The sequence below is a fragment of the Phodopus roborovskii genome, unplaced genomic scaffold (genome assembly GCF_943737965.1).
Source record: "Phodopus roborovskii unplaced genomic scaffold, PHOROB, whole genome shotgun sequence".
NCBI classification, from domain to species: Eukaryota; Metazoa; Chordata; class Mammalia; order Rodentia; family Cricetidae; genus Phodopus; species Phodopus roborovskii.
This window is the reverse complement of record NW_026126407.1, coordinates 13,797,707-13,809,764: the sequence shown is the minus strand read 5'-3', so window position 1 is coordinate 13,809,764 and position 12,058 is coordinate 13,797,707. Positions and strand designations below refer to the sequence as shown.

General features: G+C 46.0%; 1 protein-coding gene across 2 annotated transcripts in view; it reads left to right on the top strand.

The window, feature by feature from the left end:
* The window catches only part of Gas7 (growth arrest specific 7), a 224,066-nt gene that overhangs the window by 53,221 nt on the left and 158,787 nt on the right, over positions 1 to 12,058 (top strand). The window lies entirely within an intron of this gene.

Below are 12,058 nucleotides of genomic sequence, written 5' to 3'. Positions count from 1 at the left end.
GTAGTGGAGAGACTGACAGGGAGTGGGCAGAGTAACAGTGCTGCTGTGATCTGGAAGGATAGACTTGGAAGAAGAAAGGCATGATCATATTGGAAAAGAGGGAACCCCAGCACACTGTTGGGTGGGGTGTAAAGCATTATGGCACCCACTACTGGCTATATCCAAAGGAAAGGGACTCTGTGTTGAAGATACAGCTGCACCCCTGTGTTCAACAACTAGCCAACATAAGGAATCTACCTTGGTGCCTACTGAGGAATGATTGGAGAAAGGAAATAAGCTCTATGTATAGAGTGGAATCATATTCAACTTTAAAAATGAAGAAAGGAAGCCCTGTTGTTTACAACAACCTGATGTCCACCTACATAAGCCCAGGCACAGGAAGACAAACCCAACACAATCTCAGTAGCATATGGAGTCTAAAGAAGTCAAACAAAGCAGAGAGCAGAATGGTGGGTACTGGGGACTAGGGTGGCTGGAGTAGGGAGTTGAGCAGGTATTGATCCAAGGACACGAAACTTAAGCTAACAGGAATGAGTAAATTCAGAAGGGGCAGCTGAATAACATGGTGTCTATAGGTGATAGGAATACATGCTATTTTGAAAATTGCCAGAGTCAATTTTGTTTTCTTTCTACAAGTTATAAATGTCTGATGTCATACATATTTACTCCATGGAGCAATTCCACTATGTACCACCACACTGTCTGTGATATTGTGTACTACTTTAAATTTTAAACCCAAATGTAACATTGCAGGGAGTGGAAGGCAGGAAGTCCTTTCCTCCAGGGAAGTATATGTAGATAGAATCTGGCTTTTGGACAGACCCTAGCCACAGGGGCCCGGGAGACCTTTGGAATCCTCTGGAAAGAGGTTTTGGATGGTTATTGCTAAACCTGTGAGTCAGGATGGAAGGGAGGACCAGAAATTTTGCTAATTATTAAGAATGAAAACTCTACTAGTTTTAAAGAGACTTAGTTGAAGATTATAGTATTATTTTTAATTTATCTATTTATTTATTTTTAAATCAGATCCGGATATGATGGTAAACACCTGTGATCTCGGGTCCTAGGAGGTTGAGGCAGAGACATCCAGGCCAGTCTTGGGTTACATAGCAAGATCCTATCTCAAACCTAAACTAAAAGTCTACAAAACAAAAACAAGATGTAGATACCTATGTGTGAAGTTCTTAATAATGTGACTTGACACGGATATGGAGCTATGGCAGTCAGCCTTTTTCACACAAGTGTGGGTGGGGCCGAAGGTCAGGAGTTCTGAACCAAGTGTGAAAGCATGTGGCTTTCTTCGGAGAAAGGAAGTCAAGGACTGTGGTGCCTGAGCCAAGACTCAGGAGAGGCTGACTGGAAGCAGGGTAGTTAACTGCACTGACTCTCTGGGGGGATGTACAGAGCAAGAAAGCAAGATGGTGAGCATGCGTTCACAAACACTGAAGGATCAGGAACTCTCTGATCTCATTGCTGCTTGGCTGTCATGCCCAGCCTTTCCTCAGTTCAGAAGCTTAGAATCCAGGTAGGGAAGTAATCGTGAGCAGTCTGAAAACTGCCCTTAACAGTCAAAGAGGAAGCAGAGGCAAGAGGCTGAGGAGGACACAAAGAGCAATTTAGAGGGATCAGCAACTAATGTGTCCCAGTTTAGTCCTGACCCTGTTTGGGTGTAGAAATAATAAACTGAAAGAGATCATCCAGGGTAGTCAGTCAATTGTTTTTGTTGTTGTTGTTGTTTGTTTCTTTGTTTGTTTGTTTTTGCTGTGACAAAATACATGGCTGCAATCCCAACAGTTAGCCAGAGGATCAAGGATTCAAGACCAACATGGGCTACATAGTAAACTCCAGATTAGCCTGGGCCACGGAGTGAGAACCTACCTATCTGCAAAACAAAACTAAACCAACAAACCAAAGTGCCTAGGAGAAACATCTTAAGGGAAGAAAGGGTTACCGTGGCTTGCAGTATCAAAGTAAAACTATGGTCATTTGGGTTCTTAGCTCCTGGGTTGGTGGTAAGGCAGAATGTCATGGTGGCAAGAATGTGGTGAAGCTTAGTTGCTCATCTCATGGTGGCCAGGCAGAGGGGGCTGGGGGAACCGGGGCAAGGTATACTCTTCAAGGACACCTCCTGGTAGCTTACTTCCATTGATCAGGCACTTTCTAGTTTTCACCTCTTTCCACTAATGCTGTTAAATTCTGAGTCAATTGATAGATCAATTTATTGATTAGGTCAGCATCCTCATGACCCAAGGAACCCCAAGGAACCTCTGAACCTCTGAACCCCAAGGACCAATCTAACAGGAGTTTGAAGAAGATGTTTCATATTCAAACCATGACTGGTGACTTTTTTTTGATAACAACTTTATTGAGATCTAATCCACAGATGGTCCATCTATTTAGTGGGAGAGTCAGTGGATTTTAGTACACTCACACAGTTGTGCAACAACCACCATAATTAATTTTTGAGCCTTTTCTCTTTTCTAAAAGGAGCTGATTGCATACACAAATGAATCATAAGAAATAAAAAAGAAACTGCTCCTTAGCAATTTCCCCCATGTCCCTAACCACTCCAGACCTTGACAATCAGTCTGTCTGTCTATCTATCTCTCTCTCTCTCTCTCTCTCTCTTCCTGTTTTGAGAATCACCTATGAGTGGGATGGTACCAGTATGGCTTTTGAGTCTGGCTTTCTACTCTTAGGGTACACTTGCAGTTTGTCTGTATTGGGACTTCATTCCCTTTGACTTATGAGTGATGTTCCAGTGGGGTGTCTAGGCTGTATTTTGTTTAATCAGTCATCAATTGATGAGTGTTTGGGTCATTTCTACCTTCTGGCCTTTAGGAATGACAAGCTATGGACATATGCTTTCAATTTTCTTACATGATGAATACCTGGAGTGGAACTGTTGGGTCATATGGTAAGGATGCTTAACCTTTGAGGACTTGCGAGGCTGTTTTCCAAGGCTGCTGTATCATTTTATAGTTCCAGCAGGAGTCTAGGAGGGCCCCCAACTCCTCCACATCTTTGCCAACATTTGTTATTATCTGTTTCTTTACTATTGCCATTGCTAGTGGGTGTGGTATGCTATCCATTGCAGTTTTGCATTCTCAAGAAGACTAATTGAGATGGAAATCTTTTCATGGGATTGTTGGCTATTCGTGTTTTCCTTGGAGAAAGGTCTATTCAGAGCCTTTGTCCATTAAAATTATTTATCTATTTATGTGTGTGTATCTGTATGTTTGCTGTGCTGGGGTGGGGGAAAGAGGCCGGAAGAGGACATCAGATCTTCTGGAGCTGGAGTTACAAGTTGTTGTGAGCTACTGAACATGGGTGCTGGAAATTGAACCCAGGTCCTCTGGAGGGGCAGTAACTGCAGAGCCACCTCTCCAGCCCCAAAATAAGTTTTACATCAATGAACCCATCTCCCCTTCCCCTTTTGTGACAGAGCAAATATTTTTAAAGGAGATCTTCATCAGCTATATGATTTATGATTCCCCCCCCACCCTTTTGCCCTTTACAGCATAAAAGCTGTTGATTTTCTGTTTCTGCTTTTATTATCCTAAGAAACTATTGTTTAATCCCCATGAAGAATTACACCTTTGTTTTCTTCTAAGACTTTTAAAAATGTGTGTGTGTGTGCAAGTGCTCGTGTACACGTGCATGCGTGCACACATGTCTGTGTCTATACCTGTGAGTTCAGTGTAGCCTAGAGAGGCCAGAAGAAGGCATTAGATCCTCTGGGGTCAGAGTTACAGAACAGCAAGTGCTGGTAACAACTGAGCCATCCTTCTGCCCTTTTAAAGAATTTTGTAGTTTCAGCTCTGCTGCTTAGGATTTTGAGCCTAATGGTGTGATGAAAGGGTCCGGCGCCATTGTTTTGCATGGGATACCTATTGTCCCAGCATCCTTTGCTGATGAGACTGTCCTTTCCTTACTGAATGGCCTCTGCATTTTGGTTAACACTTCTGTGCCTATGTCATTTAAATCAAAGGATGACAGATCAAGATAATGACCCACAGGGAGGACTCAATCAGACATCATTTCCATTTATAATATCATTCTGCTTGGAATTAAAAGAAAAGAAAAAAAACTTTCACATTTTTTTTATTACCATGCAGACAGGCAAAGAACAAGTGTTGTAAATTAAATACAAGCAGGGAGACACCGTGTTTTGTTTTCTGGCTCAGGGAAGGGGAAAGGGGAGGCCCTTGGCTTCAGCCAGTTCTGGAATTCCATGGGCTGTAAACTGAAAATCATAGCTCACATTATGAAGTGTGGGTGCTCTGTCTCTGGGCCTGTGCATGCAAGGAATGGTGTGTCCCCTAGCCACCTCCTCCCTGTCCCCTATCTCCCCTGACCCCTACAGCAAGAGGTCAGCACAGGAACAGCCCAGCAGTGGCCTCTGGACTCTGGGCAAGGACATGATTTAGGACAGGATTGGGGAACTCTTTCCTCCACCACAGAATGGAATCCTGGAGTGTCTCAGCCTGCACCTCCCACGTGTGGGCTGGGTGTGTAGCTGCCCCGGAACTGTTGGTGTGGGCTGTAAGGCTGCACTGACTGCCTTGGTCTCTCATGTGACTCAGCCTGGTCCAAGACAGGGTCAAGGACCTGGCTCCCAGACCTGGCCAGCTTCCCTGGAAACTGGATCTGAATCTCCCACCGATCCTGCTCAGAGTCCACCCAGCTGACCCAGAGAGCAGAGGATTTAGTTAAGCCCCAGATGTTTAGAAGTCTGAGTCAGTGTTTGCCTGAGCTCTGCAGAGAGCTTATGTGGCCCATGAGGTGGTCGTGGAATTTGCTCAGATCTCTGTGAGGGTTCTAGTGTTGAATCAGCATCTTCAGGGAGGGGCAGAGAGGGTGGGGTAAGGGGTTAAGAGGGTGATAGCATGTCACACACAGCCTGCTTGGAACTGGCCCCAGTTAGACCGGGCTTGGTCTATTTCTTAGAGGAGACCTTGTGTCTCTACTTTCTCATCATCGCCCTAGAATCAGGAGAAAACCTCACATGGAGTACTTATTTCCCTGGTTCACGTTCATGTCTGCAAAAATCAAAAGGGCATTTGTGCCTTTCTCCACCTTGGCTTGTGGCTGGAGTATGTCTCTTGGGTAGAGCACAGCTGGAATTCTTTGGGGGTTGCTGGGTGGGGTATGGAAGATGACATCGGGGCAGAGAAAAACTGAGCCTTCTACAGCATCTCAACCCATGGGACCAAGCTGAAAAACACCTGTTCCTGACAAAGGCCAGCCCAGCTGTTCAACTCAGGTTCACACTACAGGCTGTGCAGACGGGAGCAGCACAGCAGTGCCAGGGACCCAAGGGACTCCATGACAAGCTAGGGGGCGTTTGAGAGGAGCTGATGGGGTTATTATTGATAAGCCTTCTTCTTAGGGATACTCAAATCACTTTCTTGTTATCTTTACTGTTCAGAACAAAGCTGACACATCACAGAAAGGTTGGATCATCCTGAGTGGGGCTTATAGGTGCAAGTGCCAGGGCCCAGCAGGTACTAGGTCCCATCCCAAACAGCACCAGCCAGTTGTCAGAAACGCGTGCCAGGCTGGAAGCTTGAAATTCCCCAGTCTTGAATGATATCCAGTTGATTCAAATAAAAATCAACACAAACACTCCAGTGGGCTGGATCTGCCCAGTCTTTGGATTTTAGTCTTCTTAATAGATTAGAAATTAAATCCTAAGCACATAAAAGATAGGTGGGAAATCTAGTACATGATCTGCACTCACACCTGGGGTTTTAGGCTTCAATTTCCCATCGCTGTCTCCCTGCAGTGATACCAGATTTCCAAGTGAGGAAATAGATGATGGAATGTCACATAGTTTAAGTGATAGAGCTGGTATTTGAACCCATAACCTGCTGTCAGGTTACCCTTCTGTTTTTGTAAAGTAGAATCAAAGCCTGTTAGTCCTAAAGCATGTTCACTTCCTAACACGCCTCAACTTCCAGATGAGGGCAGTTGCTTCTCTGAATTTTGGATTTTTCTCAGCAACAAGAAGAGATTGTGTGTGTGTGTGTGTGTGTGTGTGTGTGAGAGAGAGAGAGAGAGAGAGAGAGAGAGAGAGAATGTGCATCAGACACTCATGTATATGTGAATTCTTCCCCTCATGTACTCCTCCCATTCATTCATTATTCAAGTGCATCCACACTGAGAACTCCAAGGAGTTCCAGAAGAAGCCAGTTGGAACAAGGACTTTTCCCCATTTGAGAAACTCCTCCCCTTTCCAAACAGGGGACCTTTTAACCTTTGCTTTTCCTTAACCCCTGGGTCACTCCCTGGTGGCTGTGAGATGTGTATGCAATTGGAACAGTGTTGCCAGCCAGCCCCTGCATATCTAGAGGCTGCTCTGAGATGGGGGGGCTGGCATTAATGGGCAGCACCCACTCTGGACAGAGTTCACGTGGCGTAGCCCTATCCAGCTGCCTCTGTCTCTGTGGGTTCTTGAGTGTGTGCTAGACTGGGCATGTGGAGGTCTGGGAGTGAAAGGGAAGTGTTAATACACAAAGCAGGGTGGAGGGGCTGCTGAGCGATTTATTAGCTAAATATTTTCCGGATGTTTTCATGGTTCTTTAAGGCTAATCCAGGGGGAGGCTACAGGGCTTAGTCAAACGCCTTCAGTGGCTCCCACCCTCATCTGGACCCCTTGCACCCTGTCCTCATTCCTAGTAACACCCACACCTCCCCCTCCCTCACTGCATCACAGTTCACCCCCCTCTTTCAGCCTCCTTCTTTCTCCCCCTATAATTAAAGACATCACTGTACAACATTCTTTTCAACTTAACAGTCTCCTTAAATTTTTGTTTTTCTAAGATTTACTTATTTTTACTTTATGTGTATGGGTGTTTTGCCTGCATGTATGCCTGTGCAGTGCCCACAGAGACCAGAAGAGGGCATCTATCCTCTGGAATGGGAGTTACAGACCATTGTGGGCCACCGTGTGGGAAACTGGGAACTGACCCCAGGTCTTCTGGAAAAGCAGACGGTGCTCTTGACTGCCCCTTAACTTAATATTCTTTAAGCATTTTTTTTTTTTTTTGGGTGACAGGTTCTCTATGTAGCTCTGGCTGTCCTAGAACTCTCTTCATAGACCATGTTAGCCTCAAATTCACAGAGATCCACCCACCTCTGCCTCCTGAGTACCACCACTATCTGGTTCTTTAAGTGTATTTCTATCAAACTAGGTAGGGTGACACACATCTGTAATCTCAACATGCAGGAGACACAGGCAGAAAAAGCATCGGTTTGAGGCCAGCCTGGGCTACAGAGAGAAACTTTGTTTGTAGAGGTAGGAGGGTATTTCTATCAACAAACGTTTCTCCAGCCATTTCCATTAATTGTTTTTACTATTAATTCATATTTCAACAAGTTACTTACTCCTTAAAGTCCTCTAGAGATGGACACCGAGGCTGCTTCCTTTTGAGATTGTTTTTCCTACGATGATCACTGAAAACAACATTCTCTGTGTCTTTCTTTCTGCCTGAGGGGCATGTAAGTGACTGCACCAGTGTTGCCACTGCTTTTTAGAAAGGTCAGGCCAAGTTGTGGTCTTTCACAGTGCCCAGTGCCATATTTGTTTGTCAAGACAGGCACTTCCAGATCACTGAGGACGTTTAGTGATACTGCTGCCACCTGTATAAGGGATGCTATGGGAGGCCGGGGGCACAGTACCTGCCAGTGGGGATTTGTGCTCATGTACAGCATGCATTGGGTATCTGGGAGCCTTCCTAGGGTTGCAGGAAAAGGCTGTAGGGGTGCCCGACTTCCAAGCAACCTTCCATACCCAGCATGCAGCTTCTGCTAGTGTGTGCTACCTTGTCTGAGTGTGAGCTGTATTCCACTAACTTCGGATGCATCAAAGCTGGCAACAGACAGGGCACTATGTCATGGAGACTGTATTGTCTCTGCCCCACTAGGTCTCATTGGATGCTCAGGTGCACATTTCTGGTTCCGTCTTTCTGGCCCAGGTCTGGCAGTAGGACCAGGGATGCCTGTACTGAGCTGTAGACTGTCTGTTTCCCTGTCTAACTTTAGCTTGGTCTTTTCTTGCCGGAGGCTTGTGCAAGGCCCCACCATGGGGGGCTGGTTGGAGCCGGGAGCTGCGTAGGGAGCCCTCTTGGGCACAGTGATGGCTCTGTTTCCTCCTCTGCCTTGTCAGGGGCCCCCATTCACTGGAAGGAAAGTCACACATTCCCCCTTGAGATAAGAATAGAGCCCAACTGTGCCCCAGGACAGAGTCCAGCTTCTTCAGCTGGCCCTTCGAGGCCTGGCAAGGGCTCCCAGATGGTACTGGCATGAGTGGGCCCTGGCTGCCTGCCCCACCAACCTCTTGTGTATTGTGTGGCTGGGACACTGGGTCCAGTGTGCGTGGCTGTCCAAGCCCTAAGAACCCACCAAGACCAGGCTCTGCCCAGGAGGGAGGAACTTGTCTTTATATTATCTGGTCTAGGGCTCTGAAGTGTCCCTCCTATTACCAGCTTGGATGTGCCCAAGGTTTATCCAGGCTTCTGGAAGTGTGGAAAGGAAACCACACTTGGGAAGGGTAGTACACATTAGCAAAAGCTGGAGGCTAGATATTAAAGGCTAATACACATCTTGGGACCCCTGAAGCCCTTTACTGCAACTTCAAAGGTGGATGCAAGACCATGCGGAGATTAGAGAAGGCAGACTAGATGAACAGGGTCTTGGGGCCTCCACACTTAGCCCTGGCTGGATCTGAGGCACAAGATGGAACATTCCAGAGTCCTCCAGACAGTAAAATCCAACAAGGTGCTATTAACCAGACAACAGGCTCACAGTAGGGCTGTAGATATGGTTCAATGGTAGAGTGTTTGCTTAGCATTCATGAGACTCTCTGAGTTGAATATTCAACCTGGCAATGAGCAGACAGCAACAGATAAACGTGTAGTATCTCCCCAGTGTTCCTTGCCTCTCCTCTGGGTCACCCCAGGTGATCTTTAGTGCATGCTCCAGCCTTTAGACTGCAAAACATCTGCTTCTCCAAGTGTGTTTCCTGTAAGGGATGCACCAACAGCTCCTGGAAACTCTCTGACTGAATTGCATGTTCTCAGACCCACCAAAAATGGCCAAATCCAAATCCCAGAGCAGACCTCATAAGGCTCTGTTGCAACACTTCTGGGGCCCTAATATGGATCTAAGTAGGATGTATATCCAACAACACCCCAAATGCTTCCCTGGTCAGACAGGTTGACAGGTTTGTTGACATCCACAGGCATCAATTAAAGGAAGACAAACGTATTATTTGCTTATCTTCCAGTTTACCTTAAAAGAAATCACCCCACAGACTTTTTAAAAACATATTTCTGTTCAGTTTGCATCCATGTGAGATGAGTTTCTGAGTTTATCAGTGCAAATACTAAGGCTCCATAGAGGTAAATGTTGTCCTGTGTTGGACAGCTATGATTACCATCTGGGATCTTCACCTTGTCTCTAGAAATTTTGCTCATCCATTTATAATTGTTACCACCTTAGCAGTCAGCTCCTAGGTCAGGGTTGAGGCTACCCTTCTGGTAGGAGTCATTGCCAAGGTCCCAGTGGTCTTATTTGGTTGAGTAGGACACATGTGTTTGGGGTATTTGAGCAGGGCCCCACTCATTAGTGTTTGGGACAGTGTCTTGAGTTGACAGTATCTAGGGCTGTCTCCTAGTAAATGTGTTCCTGGTAAAGAAGGATTCTGGAAGGAGTAGGCTTGGACACTGTCTACCTTTCCAAGGAGAAAGGAAGAACCATTTTTAAGCCTTCAGTATGGGGGAAGGATGTGTGCAAGCACAGTGGCTGGTGCCTTTGAAACTTTAGGAGCCTGTGAGGTATTGTCCCCTGACTGGATGGGTCTGAGAGTGATGCATTAGGCATGGCCCTCTTTACACAGGGAAGGGATGCCTGGGGACTTCTGGACACTGTACAGATGAGAACTCATGTCCCTGTTCTCCTCCTCCTCCCTGCCACCTCCAAGGACTATGGCATTCACTCCGCCTTGGATACAGGGCTTTGTCTGTTGCTGTTTGGGGTGTCCCTTGAATGGCCAGAAACTGGCCATGTCTTTACTCCATTGTTGAGAGATGATGCAGTTGTCTTGTACTTTTTGGTACTCTGAAGGGGAGCCGAGAGGCCATAGGCAACTGTGGGACAACTCAAAGACACTTTCATGAGGGTTATTCAGGATTTCTGAGGTAAGTGGGGTAGTTTAGAATACACCACATTCTGTATTGGGGCACTGAAGACATGCTGGGCCTCTGAGACTCGGTGGGGATGAATAAAGTTGGATACAGGGGAGGTTGATACAAAGCAAAGATGTCTGAGGCTAGCTCCTCAGGGCCCCCTGCCCAGCTTATACTTGCCACAGCTTCTTACCCCATTCTCATCACACATGGGAAGATTGTTTTACATTGTATCTGTCCGTTCAGAAATATTGAGTAATAGCATTTATCTAGGTCCTACTGTTTTCTGAGCATTGCTGAAAAAAAAAACTGACTTATATTTTCTCATTTAACTCACAAACAGACGTGGTTGATAGACATTTAATATATGGGGAAACTGAGTCACAGAGAAGTCAAATAATTTCCCTCTCCATTATCCACTAAGTAAATGGTTTTCATTTAGGCTATCTCTCTCCAGAGACCAAGTTTTTTGTTTTTTTTTTTAAGATCATTATATTTTAGATGTGTGCATGTACAGGTGTCTGAAGAGGCCAAAGGCATTGGTTTCTTCTGGAGCTTGAGTTATAGACAGTTGTGAGGGTTCAATGATATGGAGTAGGAATTGAACTTGGGTCCTCAAGAGTAGCACACACTCTTAACTATTGAGATATTTCTCCCACACATCCAGGTCCCAAGATTTTAACTCCTGGCTGTCATTTTAAGATTGTCCTTCTGTACTCTGTCTTCTGGTTAGACATGACTTAGTCCCACCAAAACTCACATGGGAACTTGGTTCCCAGGTTAATGGTTTGGAGACATGCTGGGTCTCTGGTCTCATGAATGTATGAGTCAGGCTCAGAAGACAAGTCTTGGGAGTCGGTTCTCTCCTCCCACCATATGGGTTCTGAGGACTGAACTCAGGTCATCAGGCTTAGAAGCAAGCATCCTGACTCACTGAACCATCTAGCTGGCCCAGGTTGGGTGTCAAGGGACTGGGCTAGTACTACATGAGTAAGGTAGCCCCTGGTGTTTGGCCTCTTCAGAATGTACCTGCTATTACCCATGTACTTGTCTCCACCTATGATATCATCCTCCATGAGCCCCCTCCCACCCCAAGCCATTTAGTTGCTGATTTCCTGCTTTTGAACTTCAGAAATAAGAGAGAAAATAAATCTCTTGGGCTGCTGCTTAGTCCTAGGGTTGTAGTTGAAATCTCAGTAGTGGAAAAGGAAAGAAGAAAGGAAGGGAGGGAGGGAGGGAGAGAGGGGGGGAAGGATGGATGGATGGAAGGAAGGAAGGAAGGAAGGAAAAAAGAAAAAAGGAAGGATGAACAATGGTGTTTCCCATTCCTTGCCTATCATGACTACTCTCAAGACCCCGGAATTCATCAAAGGAGACAACAAACTAGAAGAGTTTCTGGTAAATGATATCTGGACTGGTTCTTGGTAATTGTTCTGCTATTGGTGGCCGTGTCTTCTCCTGGGGCCTGGGACAAGCACTATTCCAGCCAGCTCATAGCTGCACGTGGAATAGAAGAAGGTAGAAGAATCTAGAGCTGGAAGACCATAAAGGACCTTCAACAACAGCAGCCTTGATTTTTGCATCCAACAGAAAGTACCTTGCACTCTGCTCTCTGGCTGCCCGGGGCAGGTGGCTAACATTTCTCAAAGGGGAATGCTAGCTTGTGGTCAGAGGCCTGAGCTTTGTAGTACAGGCTGGTCTTCCACGTACCCAGGTGTGACATCCTCTTTTGTCATCAGGCTTTGTGGGGAGGCACACAACTAGACAAGAAGAGTCAAAGCCCTTCTAACAGGTGTCCAGTCAGCACCAGTTGGGGATGACAGCCAGTAGAGCTCACTTAGTACTGGGATCTGTTCTTCTTAAGAAAA